Below are 10,421 nucleotides of genomic sequence, written 5' to 3'. Positions count from 1 at the left end.
TGCCTGCTGGTCTGAATGAGTCTATGTCTTTGGCCATTCAGATCGATCGACGCTTACGTGAGCGTAAAAATGTGCACCATTTGGCGGTATTATCTGAGCATAAACCTGAGCCTATGCAGTGTGATAGGACTTTGACCAGAGCTGAATGGCAAGAACACAGACGCCGGAATGGGCTGTATTTTTACTGTGGTGATTCCACTCATGCTATCTCCGATTGTCCTAAGCGCACTAGGCGGTTCGCTAGGTCTGCCACCATTGGTACGGTACAGTCGAAATTTCTTTTATCCGTTACTTTGATCTGCTCTTTGTCATCCTATTCTGTCATGGCATTTGTGGATTCAGGCGCTGCCCTGAATTTGATGGACTTGGAGTATGCTAGGCGCTGTGGGTTTTTCTTGGAGCCCTTGCAGTATCCTATTCCATTGAGAGGAATTGATGCTACGCCTTTGGCCAAGAATAAGCCTCAGTACTGGACCCAACTGACCATGTGCATGGCTCCTGCGCATCAGGAGGATATTCGCTTTTTGGTGTTGCATAATCTGCATGATGTGGTCGTGTTGGGGTTGCCATGGCTACAAGTCCATAACCCAGTATTGGATTGGAAATCTATGTCGGTGTCCAGCTGGGGTTGTCAGGGGGTACATGGTGATGTTCCAGTTCTGTCTATTTCATCATCCACCCCTTCTGAGGTCCCAGAGTTCTTGTCGGATTACCAGGATGTATTTGATGAGCCCAAGTCCAGTGCCCTACCTCCGCATAGCGATTGCGATTGTGCTATCGATTTGATTCCTGGTAGTAAGTTTCCTAAAGGTCGACTGTTTAATTTGTCTGTGCCTGAGCATGCCGCTATGCGGAGTTACGTAAAGGAATCCTTGCAGAAGGGTCATATTCGCCCGTCGTCGTCACCATGGGGAGCAGGGTTCTTTTTTGTGGCCAAGAAGGATGGTTCGTTGAGACTTTGTATTGATTACCGCCTTCTAAATAAAATCACAGTCAAATTTCAGTACCCCTTGCCGCTGCTGTCTGATTTGTTTGCTCGGTTAAGGGGGCTAGTTGGTTCACCAAGATAGATCTTCGTGGTGCGTATAATCTTGTGCGTATTAAACAGGGCGATGAATGGAAAACAGCATTTAATATGCCCGAGGGCCATTTTGAGTACCTGGTTATGCCATTCGGGCTTTCCAATGCTCCATCAGTATGTCAGTCCTTTATGCATGACATCTTCCGAGAGTACCTGCATAAATTCCTGATTGTATACTTGGATGATATTTTGGTCTTCTCAGATGATTGGGAGTCTCACGTGAAGCAGGTTAGAATGGTGTTCCAGGTCCTGCGTGCGAATTCTTTGTTTGTGAAGGTGTCAAAGTGTCTCTTTGGTGTTCAGAAGGTTTCATTTTTGGGTTTCATTTTTTCCCCTTCTACTATCGAGATGGACCCTGTTAAAGTTCAGGCCATTTATGATTGGACTCAGCCGACATCTCTGAAGAGTCTGCAATAGTTCCTGGGCTTTGCTAATTTTTATCGTCGCTTCATCAATAATATTTCTAGTATTGCTAAACCGTTGACTGATTTAACCAAGAAGGGTGCTGATGTGGTCAATTGGTCTTCTGCTGCTGTGGAAGCTTTTCAGGAGTTGAAGCGTCGTTTTTCTTCTGCCCCTGTGTTGTGCCAGCCAGATGTTTCGCTCCCGTTCCAGGTCGAGGTTGATGCTTCTGAGATTGGAGCAGGGGCTGTTTTGTCGCAAAGAAGTTCTGATGGCTCGGTGATGAAACCATGTGCCTTCTTTTCCAGGAAGTTTTCGCCAGCTGAGCGTAATTATGATGTTGGCAATAGAGAGTTGTTGGCCATGAAGTGGGCATTCGAGGAATGGCATCATTGGCTTGAAGGAGCTAAGCATCGCGTGGTGGTCTTGACTGATCACAAGAACTTGACTTATCTCGAGTCTGCCAAACGGTTGAATCCGAGACAGGCTCGTTGGTCGCTGTTTTTCTCCCGTTTTGACTTTGTGGTTTCATACCTTCCGGGCTCTAAAAATGTGAAGGCGGATGCCCTGTCTAGGAGTTTTGTGCCCGACTCTCCGGGTTTGCCTGAGCCGGCGGGTATTCTCAAAGAGGGGGTAATTTTGTCTGCCATCTCCCCTGATTTGCGGCGGGTGCTGCAAAAATTTCAGGCTAATAGACCTGACCGTTGCCCAGCGGAGAAACTGTTTGTCCCTGATAAATGGACGAGTAGAGTTATCTCTGAGGTTCATTGTTCGGTGTTGGCTGGTCATCCTGGAATCTTTGGTACCAGAGATTTGGTGGCTAGATCCTTTTGGTGGCCATCTCTGTCACGGGATGTGCGTTCGTTTGTGCAGTCCTGTGGGATTTGTGCTCGGGCTAAGCCCTGCTGTTCTCGTGCCAGTGGGTTGCTTTTGCCCTTGCCGGTCCCGAAGAGACCCTGGACACATATCTCTATGGATTTTATTTCGGATCTCCCCGTCTCTCAAAAGATGTCGGTCATTTGGGTGGTTTGTGATCGCTTCTCTAAGATGGTCCATTTGGTACCCTTGTCTAAATTGCCTTCCTCCTCTGATTTGGTGCCATTGTTTTTCCAGCATGTGGTTCGTTTGCATGGCATTCCGGAGAACATCGTTTCTGACAGAGGTCCCCAGTTTGTTTCGAGGTTTTGGCTAGCCTTTTGTGCTAGGATGGGCATTGATTTGTCTTTTTCCTCGGCTTTCCATCCTCAGACAAATGGCTAAACTGAACGAACCAATCAGACCTTGGAAACATATCTGAGATGTTTTGTTTCTGCTGATCAGGATGATTGGGTGTCCTTTTTGCCTTTGGCTGAGTTCGCCCTTAATAATCGGGCCAGCTCGGCTACTTTGGTTTCGCCGTTTTTCTGCAATTCTGGTTTCCATCCTCGTTTCTCTTCAGGGCAGGTTGAGTCTTCGGACTGTCCTGGTGTGGATACTGTGGTGGATAGGTTGCAGCAGATTTGGACTCATGTAGTGGACAATTTGACATTGTCCCAGGAGAAGGCTCAACGTTTCGCTAACCGCAGGCGCTGTGTGGGTCCCCGACTTCGTGTTGGGGATTTGGTTTGGTTGTCGTCTCGTTATATTCCTATGAAAGTTTCCTCTCCTAAGTTTAAGCCTCGTTTCATTGGTCCGTATAGGATTTCTGAGGTTCTTAATCCTGTGTCTTTTCGTTTGACCCTTCCAGCTTCCTTTTCCATCCATAATGTATTCCATAGGTCATTGTTGCGGAGATACGTGGCACCTGTGGTTCCATCCGTTGATCCTCCTGCCCCGGTTTTGGTTGAGGGGGAGTTGGAGTATATAGTGGAGAAGATTTTGGATTCTCGTATTTCGAGACGGAAACTTCAGTACCTGGTTAAGTGGAAGGGTTATGGTCAGGAAGATAATTCCTGGGTCTTTGCCTCTGATGTTCATGCTGCCGATCTGGTTCGTGCCTTTCATTTGGCTCATCCTGGTCGGCCTGGGGGCTCTGGTGAGGGTTCGGTGACCCCTCCTCAAGGGGGGGGTACTGTTGTGAATTCTGTGGTCAAGCTCCCTCCTGTGGTCATGAGTGGTACTTCGGCTGGTTCTGTCTATGAGCTTCCTCTGGTGGATGTGAGTGGGGCTGCGGCTTCTGAGTTTTCTTCCTCAGGTGACGAGGTTAAGTCATTAGGTGCTGCTCTATTTAACTCCACCTAGTTCCTTGTTCCTTGCCTCCAGTCAATGTTCCAGTATTGGTCTTGCTCTCTCCTGGATCGTTCTTGTGGCCTGTCTTCACTGCATAAGCTAAGTTCTGCTTGTGTTTCTTGGTTTGCTATTTTTTCTGTCCAGCTTGCTATTTTGGTTTGTCTTGCTTGCTGGAAGCTCTGGGACGCAGAGGAAGCACCTCCGTACCGTTAGTCGGTGCGGAGGGTCTTTTTGCACCCTCTGCGTGGTTGTTTGTAGGTTTTTGTGCTGACCGCAAAGCTATCTTTCCTATCGTCGGTCTATTCAGTAAGTCGGGCCTCACTTTGCTAATATCTATTCATCTCTGTGTTTGTATTTTCATCTTTACTCACAGTCATTATATGTGGGGGGCTGCCTTTTCCTTTGGGGAATTTCTCTGAGACAAGGTATGCTTATTTTTCTATCTTCAGGGCTAGCTAGTTTCTCAGGCTGTGCCCGAGGCGCCTAGGTCTGGTCAGGAGTGCAACCACTCTAGTGTGGTGTGATAGGATTAGGGATTGCGGTCAGCAGAGTTCCCACGTCTCAGAGCTCGTCCTATGTTATTAGTAACTATCAGGTCACTTTGTGTGCTCTTAACCACCAGGTCCATTGTGTTTCTAAACCACCAGTTCATAACAGGTTAGGGTTTGGATTACATTTGCGGTTGGGAATAGGGTTGGGATTAGGGTTAGGGGTGTGTTTGGGTTAGAGGTGTGGTTAGGGTTACCGTTGGAATTAGGGTTAGGGGTGTGTTTGGATTAGGGTTTCAGTTATAATTGGGGGGTTTCCACTGTTTAGACACATCAGGGGCTCTCCAAACGCGACATGGCGTCCGATCTCAATTCCAGCCAATTCTGCGTTGAAAAAGTAAAACAGTTCTCCTTCCCTTCCGAGCTCTCCCGTGTGCCCAAACAGGAGTTTACCCCAACATATGGGGTATCAGCGTACTCAGGACAAATTGGACAACAACTTTTGAGGTCCAATTTCTCCTGTTACCCTTGGGAAAATACAAAACTGGGGGCTAAAAAATAAGTTTTGTGGGAAAAAAAAGATTTTTTAATTTTCACGGCTCTGCGTTATAAACTGTAGTGAAACACTTGGTGGCTCAAAGTTCTCACAAAACATCTAGATAAGTTCGTGGGGGGTCTAGTTTCCAATATGGGGTCACTTGTGGGGGGTTTCTACTGTTTAGGTACATTAGGGGCTCTGCAAACGCAATGTGACGCCTGCAGACCATTCCATCTAAGTCTGCATTCCAAATGGTGCTCCTTCCCTTCCGAGCCCTCCCATGCGCCCAAACGGTGGTTCCCCCCCACATATGGGGCATCAGCGCACTCAGGACAAATTGGACAACAAAATTTGGGGTCCAATTTCTCCTGTTACCCTCGAGAAAATACAAAACTGGGGGCTAAAAAATAATTTTGGGGGGAATTTTAGGGGTGTGTTTGGATTAGCGTTTCAGTTATAATTGGGGGGTTTCCACTGTTTAGACACATCAGGGGCTCTCCAAACGCGACATGGCGTCCGATCTCAATTCCAGCCAATTCTGCGTTGAAAAAGTAAAACAGTTCTCCTTCCCTTCCGAGCTCTCCCGTGTGCCCAAACAGGAGTTTACCCCAACATATGGGGTATCAGCGCACTCAGGACAAATTGCACAACAAATTTTGGGGTCCAATTTCTCTTGCTACCCTCGGGAAAATACAAAACTGGGGGCTAAAAAATAATATTTGTGGGAAAAAATTTTTGTTTTATTTTTACGGCTCAGCATTATAAACTTCTGTGAAGCTCTTGGTGGGTCAAAGTGCTCACCACACATCTAGATAAGTTCCTTAGGGGGTCTACTTTCCAAAATGGTGTCACTTGTGGGGGGTTTCAATATTTAGGCACATCAGTGGCTCTCCAAACGCAACATGGCGTCTCATCTCAATTCCTGTGAATTTTGCATTGAAAAGTCAAACGGCGCTCCTTCCCTTCCGAGCTCTCCCATGCGCCCAAACAGTGGTTTACCCCCACATATGGGGTATCAGCGTACTCAGGACAAATTGTACAACAACTTTTTGGTTCCAATTTCTTCTCTTACCATTGGGAAAATAAATAATTGGGGGCGAAAAGATCATTTTTTTCACAAAAATTATTTTTTATTTTTACGGTTCTGCATTATAAACTTCTGTGAAGCACTTGGTGGGTCAAAGTGCTCACCACACCTCTAGATAACTTCCTTAGGGGGTCTACTTTCCAAAATGGTGTCACTTGTGGGGGGTTTCAATGTTTAGGCACATCAGTGGCTCTTCAAACGCAACATGGCGTCCCATCTCAATTCCTATCAATTTTGCATTGAAAGGTCAAACGGTGCTCCTTCCCTTCCGAGGTCTCCCATGCGCCCAAACAGTGGTTTACCCCCACATTTGGGGTATCGGCGTACTCAGGACAAATTGTACAACAAGGTTTGGGGTCCATTTTCTCCTGTAACTCTTGGCAAAATAAAACAAATTGGAGCTGAAGTAAATTTTTTGTGAAAAAAAGTTAAATGTTAATTTTTATTTAAACATTCCAAAAATTCATGTGAAACACCTGAAGGGTTAATAAACTTTTTGAATGTGGTTTTGAGAACCTTGAGGGGTGCAGCTTTTAGAATGGTGTCACAATTGGGTATTTTCTATCATATAGACCCCTCAAAATGACTTCAAATGAGATGTGGTCCCTAAAATAAAATGGTGTTGTAAAAATGAGAAATTGCCGGTCAACTTTTAACCCTTATAACTCCCTAACAAAAAAAAATGTTGGTTCCAAAATTGTGCTGATGTAAAGTAGACATGTGGGAAATGTTACTTATTAAGTATTTTGTGTGACATATCTCTGTGATTTAATTGCATAAAAATTCAAAGTTGGAAAATTGTGAAATTTTCAAAATTTTCGACATGTTTCTGTTTTTTTCACAAATAAACGCAGGTAATATCAAAGAAATTTTACCACTATCATGAAGTACAATATGTCACAAGAAAACATTGTCAGAATCACCGGGATCCGTTAAAGCGTTCCAGAGTTATAACCTCATAAAGGGACAGTGGTCAGAATTGTAAAAATTGGCCCGGTCCATAACGTGCAAACCACCCTTGGGGGTAAAGGGGTTAAAGCATACAGATAATTAACGTGCTTAACAACAATTACAAAAGAAAGAGTATATAATTTTCCTAGAAAACAAAATACAAAAGTGCATTCAAAATTCATATACAGTATATAAAAACCTAATAAAGTGCAGTGCAGTGTTATACATAAAGGTAGAGCATTATAATAAGTATCTAAACATTAATTGATAATTTAATAGCAGCTGTATGTTATTAATCACCTTCATGACTCACCCCATAGTCTCATTGCGCAGAGAGAAAGAAAAAAAGGAAAACTGCATATCAGGAAGTGAGCGTCATCCCGCGCATGCGCGAGAGAAATTCTACACTCCCGCTGCCATCTTAAGTGTAGGCAAGATAGGCTAATCTCACTGCGCATGACAAAGGAAAGAAGATTATTTGCAGGGAAGTGAGCGTCATCTTGCGCATGGGCAGAGGACAATCTACACTCCCAGAACCTTCTTTGATAGAGGCAAAAAAAACAGTAATCGGCACACACATGCCACATATGCCTTATATCTTCATAAGGGCTTCAAATAGTTTCACCATGGAGGTTTTTCTTTATAATTGTACTCAACCTCATTTTCATATCTATTGGCTAAGGATATAATCCAATAGAGTGGGAATACCCCCTATTAGCTGGGGCTGGTAACCCACTATGTAGGGAAGAGGGGAAGATATGTGCCATGTGAGTGGCAAAATTCTCAACCCCCATGCCAATTTTATATAAAGCTTCTTTACTGTCAGACATATCCATAAGGGTATTGACCTCAGTTTACAAAGCACATATAAAGTCCAATTTTATATAATATCAAACAATATTTTTAAAAAAAATAATATAAAAAATGCACTGTGATGAGTCACAAAAGAAATATAAATAAATAATAACAGTATATAAATCTTGTAGAATGGGATAAGTCATGAACCATGATTCTTGAACATATTCATATTTTTCATATTTTTCAGATAATTTAAAACAAAAGAAAAATTAAACTTAATACTGCTATATTCCACAGTAAGGAAAGGATCTATAGTTAGAGAATAGGGACATTATACTCAATTTAATATACCAAAATTTAAAGGACCATTTGTATTTTGAAGTCTGCACTCAGTCCTTAAGGCCTCAACGTATTTAATTTCCGTATCCACTGAAGCTCCCCAATTTTTAGGACGGTAACTTAATCCTATCCCTTCTCTATCTTAGTGGGGGTATGTGATCTATAATACAAAATTAAAGATTTTTTTCAGTGTGACTCTGTTCCACAAAATGTTTCGATACGGCAAGTCTAATTTCTTTTTTCTAATCGTATACCTGATGGTTCACAAGTGTTTTAAAGTCCCATGTGGTTTCACCCACATACTATATCTTACAGGGACATTCCAACAAGTAGATTACATAGTCACTTGAACAGGTTAGATAGTGTTTTATGAAAAACATTTAGTTCTGGGTGGAGGTTTTTTTTAACCTTTGTCTGAATGGACTAATCTATTATGAACGTTTCTTGACAGCTTATACAAAATTAAAGGTGGCAGTTTATATTCCTCAATCTCTAGTAGGCATCTACCCAACATGGGCCAATTTCGTTTGACAATCTCCATTCTCACAGAATGTACAGTAGTTACCATTGGAATTCTTTTCATAGTTCTGTCCTTCTTCAACCTGTTATTCAAAAGACTTTCCCTTTCGGTTTTAGGCTGGTTTCACATTCGCATTTAAAAACGCAGCGTTTTAAACGCAAACGCATTTGGTGACAAAACGCATTTAATAGCGCATTTTTTAGGCGCATGCGTTTTTGCATGTTTTAACACATGAAACGCATGATGAGAAGTGTGTGACAGCTGCCAATCATCGAAAACCAACTATAAACAGAAATACCTAGGGTTAGGGTTAGGATCCCAAGTAACCCTAGGGATCCTAACCCTAACCCTAACCCAAACTCTAACTCTAACCCTAACACAAACCCTAGCCCTAACACAAACCCTAACCCTAACCCAAACTCTAACCCTAACCCAAACTCTAACCCTAACACAAACTCTAACCCTAACCCAAACTCTAACCCTAACCCAAACTCTAACCCTAACCCAAACTCAAACCCTAACCCAAACTCTAACCCTAACACAAACCCTAACCCTAACCCAAACTCTAACCCTAACCCAAACCCTAACCCTAACACAAACCCTAACACAAACCCTAACCCTAGCCCTAACCCAAACTCTAACCCTAACCCAAACTCTAACCCTAACCCAGACTCTAACCCTAACCCTAACACAAACCCTAACCCTAACACAAACCCTAACCCTAGCCCTAACCCTAACCCTAGGGATCCTAACCCTAACCCAAACTCTAACCCTAACCCAAACTCTAACCCTAACACAAACCCTAACCCTAACCCAAACTCTAACCCTAACCCTAGCCCTAACCCTAACCCTAGGGATCCTAACCCTAACCCAAACTCTAACCCTAACCCAAACTCTAACCCTAACACAAACCCTAACCCAAACTCTAACCCTAACCCTAACACAAACCCTAACCCTAGCCCTAACCCTAACCCTAGGGATCCTAACCCTAACCCTAACGCTAGGGATCCTAACCCTAACCCTTGGGGTTAGGGATAGGGTTAGGATCCCTTAGGGTTAGGGTTAGGGTTAGGGTTGGGGGGGTGGCTTATCAGTGTGTATTCTTGTGTTTTTCTATAAAAACGCATGCAAACGCATGTGCTTAAACGCATGCGTTTACATAGACATCAATAAATTTTTTTGCCGCAAAAAAAGCATGCGTTTTTTGCGGCAAAAAAACGTCGCTAGAAATTACTACATGTTGCATTTCTGCAACACAACGCATGCAGAGAAAAAATGCATGCGTCGTCAAAACGCGTCAAAACGCATGCAAAAAAAGTGTTTGAATTTCTTCGTCATTTGTCCAAGCAAAGTTTTCAATGTGTTCTCATCATTTATTACTCTCCTCACTTGTAAGTATTGGCTGGAAAATATAAGAATAAATGGGAATAATAGACGTACATCTCTTTTTTATGACATTTCTGACTGTGGGAGTAACAATTGTTTTGGATTCCAATTAGTAACAGGCATCATAAAAACACCCTTGCACAAAAAAATTGTCACTTTGGCATCACGGAATACGTTCACCCTAGTGTTCTACTGGTTGTGGATGATGAGGACAGTGGCGTATCCAGGGGGGGCAGCCGGGGCATGTGCCCCGGGCGCAGCCGACAGGGGGGCGCCAGCAGGCCGCCTAATGATGCGGCGGTCCAAGGAGGCTCCCCGTCGGCGGCATTCTGCTGCCCCCACAGTCTGAGATAATCCCGTTCTCAGAGAAAGTGCTGGGCGCCGTAGGCAAATCCCAAGGTGTACAGCGACACCGCGGCTGTGCCGCCGCTGTCGCTAGTACCCTTGGCTTGCCTGGCTGTTGTAAATGTGTGATGATGGTCCCTAGTTCTGACGACTGCTAAGGTGCCGCTGACCGCTGCTGGCACTTCCGCATCAGTGAAGCGCCTGCAGCGGTGACGTCAATCTTCACAGACACACATAGCAGGCGAAGCACAGGCTGCTGCGTTGCAGTGTTGAAAACA

The sequence above is a fragment of the Ranitomeya imitator genome, chromosome 3 (assembly GCF_032444005.1).
Source record: "Ranitomeya imitator isolate aRanImi1 chromosome 3, aRanImi1.pri, whole genome shotgun sequence".
Lineage (NCBI taxonomy): Eukaryota > Metazoa > Chordata > Amphibia > Anura > Dendrobatidae > Ranitomeya > Ranitomeya imitator.
Note: the sequence above shows the minus strand (reverse complement) of the source record.